The sequence below is a fragment of the Amblyomma mixtum genome, chromosome 6, assembly GCF_055824585.1.
Source record: "Amblyomma mixtum isolate Tamu chromosome 6, ASM5582458v1, whole genome shotgun sequence".
Taxonomy (NCBI): Eukaryota; Metazoa; Arthropoda; class Arachnida; order Ixodida; family Ixodidae; genus Amblyomma; species Amblyomma mixtum.
In genome coordinates, this window is record NC_143017.1 from 108,801,756 (window position 1) to 108,815,113 (window position 13,358).

Below are 13,358 nucleotides of genomic sequence, written 5' to 3' on the forward strand. Positions count from 1 at the left end.
TATTTTGACCCCGACCATCGTTCGGCGTTTCGCTTTTTTTTTGTGCGTGGAAGTGAACTTTACAGTTTATACTGATAGATCGTCGGGATAAAGTTAATTGTCATACAGTTTCATTTCAAGCTGTTCGAACCTGAGACAACTTTTGCCTGAACGTACGCAGGTGCCATTAAAGCTGACGGTTCGGAAAAATTTCAGTCCCTTTCCCCCGGTTACAGCAGAACCAACGCAAAATAACAGGCTGTTGAAATCAGTCCTGCATATCTACCTTTGTTCTCTACCTCATCGGCGGCACCACGAGTGGAATTTAACTCGTCTCCCTCCAAGAGCCATAGCGTGTCCGGGCCAACTTCCGCACGAATAATAAGCTCCTTTTGGTTCGGTCGATGCCGTAAACTGGTTTTGTTTACTGCAGCGCTCTGCGAAGTTTACGAATGTGCACGGCCAGCATTTTCGAACGCCCCCCCCCCCCCCCCCCCCCCCCTCCCTTTCTCCTCGAGTCGGCATCCTGAAGAAGGCCCCGGCGCGTGCCAGCGAACCTCATTACGCTTATCTCGGCGTTCTTCCGGCCCTGTTGTGGCCGCAGGGCTCGGTGGCGGCGGCGGCATTCAAGTTTTACAAGGCGCGGTTTTAATAAGCCGCGTGTTCCTCTGAAGACGTTGTTGAGCAGAATGGCAGGCCAGACTCACAGCCCTCGCACTGTTCGTGGGGCCCTGACCACCTGCCTGCTCGATAGCAGAGGAGGCCGCCGGTGTGTACGTGCCAACAATGCGGCATAGAAAACCCCCTCTCCGCATTCGTGGTTAGGCGTTGGTTTCGTTGCGTCGTAACGAAGATACCGTGTTTTTTTTTTTTCTTAGTGCTCCAAATTACTTCCGGAAACCCGTTCTCAGACGATGAAGTCGCGGGGTAGCGCTCCCAAACGATGAGCTTAAACTTCGTGCAAGCATGATTCGAGGCTCCCGGGCCTAATAGCACGCCCCTGAAATCCGTTCGCCCAATTGGATGTAGCGCAGAGTTCAGAGAAGGTACTGGCGGCCCGGCCTAAAGCGCAGTGCACACGAGACGAACCGCTGGTCATAATCCTCTACATCGCATTAAGCCTGCCCAAAGCCTGCTGATGGGTGTCTCGCGATTTCTCGATCCCGTTCAATTCTGATGGATAGTCTGCGTGCGAGATTGTCTCTGCGTGCCTTGTGTCTGCGTGCGAGTTCCGGTGGATGAGTGATAAGCCACACAAACCGAAAAGTGGGCTGTGTCCACACTCCCCTTAATTCCAGCGATGAAATCCTACTGTAGATAAGATCACATGATTCAAGGAAAAAACAGCGAATTCACTGCGGTGTTACAGGCTTAAGGTGAGATAGAATGGCACAACTTAACAGGCACTGCGAAGCTGAACCGAAATTCTCAATGTAATGAAAATTTACCTCGCACTCAGTACTGTTTCAAAGCATGGCTCTAAACAGAAATCTCACCTCATATCCCGAAATACTGAATGGACAGTGTCATCAAGGTACAACCACTGAAGTCGCTATTTCTTTTTTTCAGGTTGGCATATTAGTTCACTTAGGAGGGCATTAAGCAGAATATTATTTAAATAAAGAACCACAATGAGCACATGGCAGGTAAACATGCGGTGCTAAATACAAATATCTACCGAAACGCGTTGCAGATTATGTGCATCGTAAAGAAAGCTATAACGTAGATGAACGTAAAAGTGAATGAGAAGTGAAAAACAAACTAAAATGCAACAAAGCACCTCTCTCTGACACAAAACCGACACATATATGGACATTTCTGCAATAAAAAACAGCACATTCAGGGAAAGCTACAAAGCACAAAGAACAGAAAGCAACATGCAACAGAAGCTTTCTGTATGCAACAGAAAGCACATTAATACAAGCGCCCGACTGCGCCCCAGCAATTTCAGTTTGCAGTCTTCCCTTCATGGCTTGGATAATTTCTATGTCACTAAGTTTGAGGTAACAACCACAGCTCAGACAATTGGCTGGAAAATACGTCCCACGAATACCTTTGAGGAAGCGCGTTATCACGAAAGCGACCATTGAGACTCGTACTGGTCCGCTGACAGAAACGAGCGCAACTAAGCGGGACCTTATTGTCGTATTAACGTTTCCAGTGTTTATGTTTGTTGTGTGACCGACATATTTAATATCTCGTTTCAAAGAAGATTTCAGTTCTTAGCTCCGCACTACTGAGTGCTCCCTAAGCTGTCCTGTCTCGTTGCGGTTATTCGTTTTAACGCCTTTTCTTTAACATCAGTTCTCTTCCTGAACCAGCATGCTTTTCGACCAGCCATGTCATAAACAGTACATTAGACCTAAACACGGAGTACTTATTTATCTCTTGAGAAAAGCTAATTGCGCTCTGAAGTTATTCTGTACCGGCTCTATGTAAAAGGCTATATACAAGGACCTGACTGAAAACAGCGCAGCATGCTCACCCGTATTCTCAGACGTCGAACCTTGCTAGCACTTTCTGCTTTAAATGCGCGTTTAGTGCTGGCCATGCTGGCGTCTAGCCCGTCATGCAGATCACCCAGTACTTGCCGGTACAGAATATTTCGCGCATATAATCGCCACACACACAAAAATGCAGAAATCACCGCGGATGCAGCTATGGCTCTGTCAACGGATTACGCTGGGTCTACTGTCATGTTCTGCGCCATCGCGCCCTCACAGGCCCTGTCAGGGGTCGTTAGAGGTAGCCGTGGGCAGCTACGAGTAGCCATCGCACGGCTGGCCCATGCGCCATTCGAAATGGGTCTGTGGAGCACGATCACAACCCATAACTACTCTCGGGCGTAAGCGACGGCAGCGCCAAAATCAACAAAACCGTGGTCAAAGAACAGCGAGAACGCGCATGCTCCTTATATTGTGATGTTTGAAGCTATCAGGTTGCGAATTAAGCCAAGGTATTAATTGCGCTGCGAATTACTCAACGCTGATTAATTTCTCATACACCCCGCGATCCTCCCGCGAGCAAGCGGGTCGGCTGTTTGATTTGAACACAACGGACTACCCCTTGAAAATCCTGCGTAAAAGTATAAGAAAGACGTTCAGTGCATCGCAATGCAATTTCGCCGGACATTCGATATATCGAACTCTATGTCGGGACCTGCAAGTAGCCCTTCTTCTAACGGCAGTCTTTAATCGGGTCGGCTGCGCTGTCTTAGGCACCTTGCTGATAACGCTGTGAAACAGCGTGGCGAGGACAGCATATCGAGTGCTTGTGGGTGCTGGCGGCTTCCGTCTTTTGTACTAATTTTCTGCACCACATCCTTTTCCTGCATGCAGATATGCTGGCGTAAGTGACTAAAGAATATATCGATGGCCCTCATCTGGGCGCCTCGCTTGCTTGGCTACAGAAGGCGCTGCGGAAACGATTGTTCTGTTTATAGTATAATGACAACCGGAGTAGACATCTTATGTCGCTAGTTCCAAAGCATCGTTCCCCGCGGTTTCGATACAAAACGGGCTACAGGTCTCGCAACAACTAGTTAGCGCCGCGCCGCACGGATAGCACGTCGTTGCAAGAGGCGCGTCACTAGCATCGGTGCAATGTATCCTTGCTTCTAGTTTTCAGATAGGCTTACCCACTGACATTTTTATGCACATTAAACTATTGATATGTCCAACTATTTAGCAATCCCCTTCGAGTTCAATATATCTAAGTTAGATTGTCAAGCTACCCACTGCAGTCCACAAGACAGCGCGTTGCTACCGCAACCTTGGCGAAAAGAAATTGTCGTCTTATATTGAATTTATTATCGCATCACAGGTCTTCCTCAGTCCGCTTTTACAGTGGCAGCCACTTCTGGGCGGGCATCCGGCGCGTACACGCGCTAAGCTCGTAAAGATTCGCGCTGACCCTCACCCGCGGACCACGCGTACCTCACTCTGACCACGCGTATAACTCTTCACTCGCCGTAAAGGCTCATCTCCAGGGACACATCCGAGGCGCACGAGCGCAGCGCCTACGCGCCCAGCACCGCGCCGCGACAAGCGCCGGAAAACATACGCAACTCGATGGCCTGTCGCCTCCTGTCGCTGGTACACGCGCTCAGCTCGCGAAGGGCCGTACCGAATGCCGAGGTAACTGCGTTCCCTGATTGGTGTACACCGACCGGAAACCAGCGAGACACTTCCGGCGCAGGCGCGAGTGCGGCGCAAATATCTGACATGGGCAGATATTTGGCAAGCACCAGCGCCACCTCGCGTCCGCGCCTCGCGCATGCGCAGACCGGCTCCGGCGTACGCTGGTACGCGTAGGCGCTGCGCCCGTGCGCCTCGGATGGGCCCATGTAGATGCGCCTTAAAGACGCCTGCCGCGTGCACGGAGCCCGCTCTGTCTCGCGCATCATGCAACCTTCTTTGTCATATGGCTGCGAAGCGCCTCTCGGACACTTGTGCGCGTCTACGTACGGGTTAGAAGCAGTTATCACGAAAGACGCAGTACCAGTCTTAAAGCGAATGTACGCCTGGATCGAACGGTGAAAAAAGGGATCAGGTAAGGGGCGAAAAGGACCAGAAATTTAAAATCAACGCAACGCGCGCATCTGCTTTCGCTGAATTTCGCGGCTCAAGATACATATAGCGAAAGCGAAGTCAATTTATTTTTGGAATCCAAGCTTCAAACAAGATTTCCATTTAATACGAGAATTTGGTTACAGCAGCCCGTTGTCGGACCCTTAATCTAACCCAGAATTTTAATGATTTGTGTTTAGCGTGTAGCATTCTTGCATGTTAACACAGTGATAACGGACGGACTCTGGCGGCAATATTGTTCTTAGAACACTACGCGTATTTACAAGCGCTGCCCGGTGACCATGCGCTTTCCAAAGTGCGGAAAGAGAACACATTACGAGCATAAAATGTTCAACTTGAGTCAATTATAGCTCCGTTAATTGAATGGAAAAAACTGAAAGCCAATTTAAATTTTGCAGCTTTTTTTGTGACATGCGCTAAAGACAGTTAATTCTTTGATCTGATTTCAGTTCCATTAAGCAGCCAAGCGCAAAAAAAAAAGAAATGCTTAAGAACCTGACCTGCACGAAGTTTCTAAATCATATTCTAGTCACCCTTAATCCTGATTCGCTTGTTAATGTATAGTAAGGAATACCCTTCTTTCCCTTTTTAATTGATTTGCAGAGGGCTAGCGCGAGAGAGAGCATACGGAGAGGTGGGACGGAGGAAAGCGCGCTGCCGCGGGACTCCTTCTTGCGAGGCAACAGAAAGCACCCACCGAAGAAGCTTAATCTGTCACGCAATCACGGGAAATTTCTCCTGCTAGCGTGTAAGAGCAGCTTGTTTTTCAGCGCTCGAAACTCAATCAATTGCGCTCCCTCATCTCTTAAGATTTTCGCTCGCTTTGTTATCTTCATCCACTTAGGAGACCAGCGCACGCGATTTCTTACCAGTATTCAGTTTGCGGGTAATAATTTGGTTTTAGTTCGTCCATTTTTCCTTCGTTTCTTCCTTTTATTTTTGTTCTTCCGGAAGCTGCTCAATATTCTCTCTGAGTCCTTGCATCGAGCACGGCAGGAAGCGAGGAGTGTTCCTTATATTTCGTCTTGCCGTCGCTCTTTTTTTCTTGATTTCTGTCGACGGGATGGAGTGCTTAAAGCTTTAGCGGCATATTTTTTTTTTATTTCGAAAGAACGGGTGCAAGGGAAAGGCAATAGTGATGTTATAATGAAAGACTGCAAAAAAAAAAAGCTAAATCGTTCACATCAAAGAGCATCTCGAAAATAACCAAACGGGATTTTTTTTTTTTGCCCTGTTATTAGTGCTCCCTTTTTCTTTCTGAAGTGTGTTCCCATACACCTTCCGCGCGCTTACGCTGAGAGTCCCTCGCCGCCTTTATTCGCTGTGAAGTGGCGTGTGACGTACATGCCTCGTTCTTTTTCTGCCTACACTTCGGTTGTGTGTTGCTTCGGGTTTCGCGCATTCCCCTGCGTTTTGTTCTGTTCTTGTGTGTGTGTGTGATGCAATATTCATAAGCCCCAGCAGGAGGCGGCGGGAACAAGAGAAGCTAAACGTGGGATAAAGGGGAAAAAAGGTGAGAGGGAGTGGCGAGACTGGAAGCGGGGGGAGGAGGGGGGGGGCTGTTCCGAGAACCGCGGGACGCCGACGGTGGGCGCGTGGCGGGGCCAGACGGGAAAGGGGAAAAGCGGCGTACATGCACTTCACGCGCGAAAGGGGCGTGTATGCGGTGGGACACGGAACGCTCACGTGGGAGCGAGGGACTGAAAGGCCACTCGAGCCTTTCCAAGGGCCTTTCTTTGCACTGGGTTAAGAATCCACAAGAGCAAAGAGAGCGAGAAAAAACAGGAAAAACGAAACGCACGGACATCTACGGAGGGGGAACAAGGAGACCGGGGTCTGTTGCTTTCGCCGCGAGTGCTGCTCGCGGTGGCGCCTCGCGTCGGCGGCCGCTCGCAATCCAGAATTCATGGTGATCCCCGCGCACGCGTCGCGCTCTCGCCGAAACCCTCTCGGGAGCGGGAGACGGGATCAGCAGGAGGGCAATATCGCGGCCCCGAGCGTACCAAGCGCGCGCACAGAACACACAGCGAGAGGACAGATGCCGCGGAGCTGCGCGCCCGGAGCACTTTCTATCCGGTGCTTTTACAGCGCCGCTATTGTCTCAGAGAATGCAAGAAAGTTGTCTTCTGGAGAGTAACTTTCAGCGTGGTCACCACGAGTAGCAAGTTTTAGTGAGGACAGCGGCGAAACGGCGACACGACGAATTAGAATAAAATAAGAACATAAAGGCGCAGTGACAAAGTGCTGTGTCGTATATGGATCCAGGAATAACGCTTTGACGATGTTTTACGACACCGCGCTGAGTTTAGGCATGTTCCGAATCCATCAGCGCTGGAAAGTGGATGCGCACTCCATCTAGTGGCTTGGAGCGCCGACGGCTGACCCACTAACATCTGGTAAATGCTGTCATTTCCTGTTAAAAATTATTATGGCCGCATTGTGAAACCAGGGTCAACAAGGTGGCATTCATCGATAAGTGAAGGAAAAGGTAAACTGAAAGCCCGGCTAGTGTGGCGTTCAGCTGCACTTGGCGCACAGATATTACCGACCCCACCCCCATTTAAAGAATAAGAAGAAAAACCTCTAATGAATTCATGCCCTAAGTGCGAGCAGGGTTTAAAAAAATTACCTCATAATCAACGAAAGCCGCATTTCCTGACGACAAATCATGCATAGTTGCTGGACTGCATGTGTCGCTTCTTTGCTTTACCACTAATGATAAGCGGAACAAAACAAGCAACACCATTCAAATGATTTGGCTTCGTAGTTTCAATACCTGCCTCTCTGTTTCACATCAAGTACGCGAAAATTATACACGGCGCGCGAACAGAGCGGCTTCTCTGGCCGCTGCACGAGAGCACTAGGTTGTCGCCGTAGCCGATCACGCCTCATGTTAAACTGCAACACACTCGCGCGCTGTGCATTGCGCATCGTCTTCTTCATCAACTAGTTAGTTAGTTTATGGGGTTTAACGTCCCAAAGCGACTAAGGCTATGAGAGACGCCGTAGTGGAGGGCTCCGGAAATTTCGACCACCTGGGGTTCTTTAACGTGCACTGACATCGCACAGTACACGGGCCTCTAGAATTTCTCCTACAAAGAAATTCTAGCCGCCGCGGCCGGGATCGAACCCGCGTCTTTTGGGTCAGCAGCCGAGCACCATAACCGCTGAGCCACCGCGGCGGCTCTTCATCAACTAATACTGCTACCAAACTAATATTCGAGCTTTTAGCTATGTGGCGGTAGGGACAGAGAGATGTGCGCTGCAAACGTTGGCGTGTACAACGTTCGATCCGGGTTCGATCGGGTTCGATTCGATCGAATTTCTTTGGAGGAGAAATTCTAGAGGCCCGTGTACTGTGTGATGTCAGTGCACGTTAAAGATCCCCAGGTGGTCGAAATTTCCGGAGCCCTTCACTACGGCGTCTCTCATAGCCTTAGTCGCTTTGGGACGTTAAACCCCATAAACCAAACCAAACCAAACCGAGAGGTAAGAAGTTGGCGAAACTGTAAAGGTATTGGGAGTTCATTTTTAGTGTCATCTCAATTGGGGGCAACTATGTAAATGCTGTAATCAATAGGATGGCCAACAACTGTAGGGGTATGAGTCGGCATCGTTACTGTGTGCCGACGAAGGTTAAATCACTGTCGTATACATCTTTATTTATGTAATATTTAAACTATGCGCAGTTGGTCTGGGGAAGAACCACTACAGTTAACAAAAAAAGTATTTTTCCTCTGCAGAAGCGTGCATTGCGATCCATTACCAATTTTGATTTTAGGTCTCACATGGCTCATTTGCTAGAAAAATACGACATGGTCAGAATTTTTCAATTGCATGACGTAAAATTAATGGAGAGCTACGCAAAGAACACCACAAGAAAACTGGATAGCCTACGAAGGCTTGTTAATCTCACACTCAATGTGCCAAACTACCAAAGTCGAAAACCTCAACTCCAGAATGTTTCCACGTGTAGAGCGAACTTTCGGTTAAAAACATGTCAAATACATTACCGCGCCTTCTGAACAAACTTGACGCACAGCATGTTGACGTATCGTGGTTATCATTAAAACAAACCATAATCATTTCCTGGAAATAATATTTTTTTTTTGCGTCTGGTGTACGGGTTTTTGCGAATGAGCATGCTTCTTTTTCGACGGATGAGTCTCTGGCTTCTTTTTTCTATACAAGTGTTTTGTTATTTACATGGTATGTTATAGACTATGCACTTCAGTGCGTTTTCTTTTGTATTTGCTTCTATGTACAGTTAAAAAAAAATTGCTGTTCTGTTCTGCGAATAGTTGGTGTTCCTGATAAGTCGCTGCCCACAAGTACCATATGTCTGTTTTCCAGAGCTGCCATGTGTTACCAGTGATGGTGAGCATTTCAAGCTGGCCCATGCAGTTTTTTCCACTCCACTTCTTATGCAATTTATGGGAAAAAAAATACACCTCTTTTTCTCTCAAAACCATTCGTTCGCTTGCCGCAATGTTCCTGGCTTGGGTGACTCGCCTCGCCGAACAGCAAGCCATGATTTGCTGCCAGAACTCTGGTACTCCCCCGTCACTAAATGCGAGCAGCGTCGTGGAAGCCACAATGAGCGTCACTCTATTCGTGGGCCTTTTATCACCTGATTGAAGTCTTTGGGTGAATAGAGCATTCAATATTTACCGGTTGGCTATCGGGGTTGAGTACCCCACATATACCGACCAATCATAATCACAAGCTGCTAATCACGTGCTGACAGCTGATTTAATCCGACATCTGACCGGCTGACTCCGGCTATATAGCGTGGGCAATGTTGCACGGGTTTTTGTGAGGCCGGGTACAGGCAGCAAAGTCAGGCGATTTGGCGTGAAAAGTTCAGCTGGCGTGCCCCTCAAAACATGCCACCTGTTTCTCCTGACTGGTGCGCCCAAATTAAGTGACTGAAATACTCCAGTAAAAAAAAAAAAATGTCACCGTCAACCCAGCACTTGCTGTCCTTCAAGGTTTTATTAAATAGTTTCGCTGCTAAGCGTGCGCACGCAGCGAGGAAAGCCGACAGCTGGCGCGCTCTATAGCAAAACCACCGGCGGTGTTTCGCGTGTGGCGGTAAGCGCCTCTTGACTCCCCTCCCCCCCTTCCCCCCTCATTCCACGTGGGCGGCTCTGCTTGACGCCGTCTGAGGGGCTGTCAAAGCCGTCCTGACGTGTCGCGACACTCGCGTCGAGCCTACACGTTACTTCACTCTTTTAAACAGGATTTCCCAAGATGGGAAAATGCGATTCCCGTAGTGGGAGACGCGGGAGCGAAATGCCGTCTTAAACAGGATTGCCGCTTCTATTTGCGCGCGTAAAGAGATGTTTGTTTCAGTGTGCGCGCAGAAAGGGATTACAACGCTTTTGACTTAGGGTCGCGCTTTTGAAAACTAAATTGTAAGGTAACAAAGAACGAAAAGAAACGTGGCTGTAAAATCGTGGACGTAGCGCTAAGCTATTATTAGATTGAAAAGTAGGGCAGGCTCTCCCGAATGACAGAGGCTAGAATGACGTTAACTGCCATCCAAAGATTCTCTGACGTGCAACCCCCCGTTCAAAACAGCAGCTTAAGTTTTTACAAAAATACGCAAGGTCAGCATCCTTAATAAAAGTACTGTACTTCATGTTCTACAAGCGCACATGTGTTTTTGAGGCACAGTGGTGAAAAAGGCCGCACAATAATTTTATTTCGCAGCAAACATTTTGTTGCTTTCTGCGCCCGAATCTTCACGAACGCCGTTGCATTGAGCCTCCATCGAAATGCGAGCAACGCGAATTGGAATCGAACCCGTGACCTCGTGCTCATCACTAAATGTGCGTGCTATTCGTTGGACCGCAATGAATAATGAGGCACGAGCACAACTACAGCTGCGACAGTAATGTTGTGGAAGGCATTGTGGAATAAACTTTTTTTCCGTTCACAGCGCCTCAAGCTCCCACGCGAAGCGAGGCGTTGGTGTCCGAGGAGTTTAATTTTTTCCTTATTTACGCATTGAATGTAAGCAACTTTGGCACGAATGTGTAACGCTTTATGCACGTTTCAGGACTGCATTTTATTATTAGCCATCTCGTGCTGTTGTTAAGAAATGACAACTAACATTTCCGTAACCCACTCGAGGGCGTTAAATGATTAAGAAGAAATTGCACCAGTTTTTTTATGCCAGCAGATTCACAAAACCCTGTGCTGTACAATAAAGCTATTCGGTCTTTTTTGAGGGGCATGCTAATTATGGAAGTAAAAGTAAAAGTAATTGTGGAAATAAATAAATAAAACGAAATAAACTGCAGCATTCTTATTTATATCAAAGCATTTCTTACCAAAATGGATTTCAAAATATACTGCAAGCATAGCAGAAAAGTCGAGAGATTTAGTGCACTTCTCTACATCTCAGAATTAATGTGCAAAAAACAGAATCATTCTACTATTATTCTTTACGAAATCCCGAAGGAATCAGTGATAGCAAGCGCAGAAAAAGAAATCAAAGCTTAGAAATCAACCCCAAAATTCATTCCTTCGTTTTCCTCGTTTATGGCTTCGTAGGCTTTTGACTTTGCTCAGAGAAATGTAGCATTGCAACCAGTCTGATCTTCTGATCTGACCTCTTTGTGGTTATAGCAAAATGGCGGTCCTCCGTCGTCAGAAACCCGCGAAAATCGCGATGAGACGGAGCCATTAGAAGCTCGATTCGCACACAATTTTCGAACAATACACATCAAGAAAATGTAATTTTCGAACTGTATACTGCATGTTCGCTATAATTTTGCGCACAAAGCAGATGAAGACCCGAGGGTCATGAAAAATAAATAAATTGAGAAATTGAAAATTTTTTCTCAAACTGGCCATTTTATTTCCCGCGTCCCCCATGCTGTTCTCTTTCCTCCTAACGTTTTTATTCCATTGTCCCTCTCCCTGAGGGCAGAGTATCAAACCGCTACCTTCTCCTACGCTCTAAGTTCGAATACATCTATATAAAAGTAAAGAGGGAGCAATCTCTCACCTAGCGCACTCTGTTTTATGAAAGGGAGTGTGCTACAAGAGTAGTTACTTCATTTTTACTCCTCAAAAATGATTTCTTCATTATCCCAGGTTCACTGAGGGTAAGGCTTCCGTGCCTAAGAGTATTGAGTGCAGCACCTGCAAGCAAGGGCGTCCGCAGAATTTTTTGCAGGGGGGGGCCCCGTTGGTGCCCCGGGGGGGGGGGGGGGGGGGGGGGTATGTTCGTAGCAGAAAGGCGCTATTTGCGGAGTAAATTTATTTATTTATATATAAATAAAAATTAAACAAAATGCACACATGAAAGAAAAATTACAAACAGCAAATTAAAGCGCGGCTAGGAGAGGTACATTGGAGTATATCAACGAAGAAACAACTAAAATTAATAAAAATGCAAAAAGATGCTATATCACTTCGTGGAGAAGAGTGCTCAGTCTTGCTGCATACGGGTTCTCGACTCACCCGGATTGATGACCAGCACACAGCACAATATGTTCACAAACACGCAACTACAGTCACTCAGTCAGTCTTCCTTGAACAGCAACTGTAGGCGCCTCGGATTTTTCTGGGCGAATTGCGTAATTACACGTGTGATAAATTCACTTCTGTGCTTCATTACACGCTCTCGGTGCACACTCATCATACACATTGATTGGAAAAACTGTTGAACGCGTACGTTGAAAACAAAAGATGACTATATATACAACGAAAACTTATTTACAAGATAAATGCACGCTCGCAGCTTCATACACCTCGCTCCATCTTGCTTGCGCATCCGCACAGTCGAGCAACCGCACACACACTGCTCTCCGCTCGTCGTTTTCTCGTCCGCTGTCTTGGTTGTTCTCAGCTTCGCTGACAACCGGCCACTAAAAACACCCAAGCACAAACACAGAGGCGCGCACACGTGCAAGGGCTTACTTGCCGCAGTATCCCCGAATGCGCACTTTGGGGGTGAAAGGAACGCCGCGCAACTTCCGAGGGGAAGGGACACTCGCCACTCCAGTCGGAAAATTTGTTTTTGTGTTTTTATGGGGTTCAGAGCCCCAAAACGACTCAGGCTATGAGGGATGGAGTAGTACAGAGTTCCGGGTAATGTCGACCACCTGGGTCTCTTTACCATGCACTGACACGCACAGTACATGGGCGCTGTTGTGGTTTGAGGCCCAGCCAGAGGTGACAGGCGAGCCAGGCAGGCACCATCGGGCTGCGTTGACCAAAGGCGCTGGTTTTCGCAGAAGACGCAAAGAACGCTGGTGTGGGGGCGCCTCGGGAGACTGCGTCGCCGTGAACAAAAGCAGCTAATCCCCTTTGCCGGAGATTCTGAAAGCGGCGCTTCTACCGAACTGCGCTACCCGTGGATCGGAGGAGACAGCGAGCGGCGGCGGCGCCAACTCATCGCCCGCTTGCCCCTGAGCAGCCCGACAAAGCGGGGGTGGACACGGCTGATTTTACCTTCCCTCCTTAAGAATTCATCGGTGACCGGCGTAACGATAGGCGAAAACAAGATGCCCCGTGCACTGTCTGCCTCCGTGTCGCTATCTCTCTAGAGATCAAAGAAACAGACACCCATCTCAAGGCGGCTCGAAACACATGCTCGCCGGTGCCGCTGTATGTCTGGAACAGGTCGCCCTTCAGTAGAGCTAACGATGGCGTGGTTTGAAAACGGCGGAACGACGCACGCCCGGACGCGGCATTTCGCAGATGTGACCATGCGGGGCTGCTTTTACCCTTTTGACTGAGCGCACCACCGCCCCTGGCGTGCGGCCATCACTC

At 48.3% G+C, this 13,358-nt stretch overlaps 1 protein-coding gene across 1 annotated transcript in view; it reads right to left on the reverse strand.

Moving 5' to 3' along the window:
* Positions 1-13,358, reverse strand: part of LOC149339988 (CUGBP Elav-like family member 4) — a 162,524-nt gene that overhangs the window by 7,751 nt on the left and 141,415 nt on the right. The window lies entirely within an intron of this gene.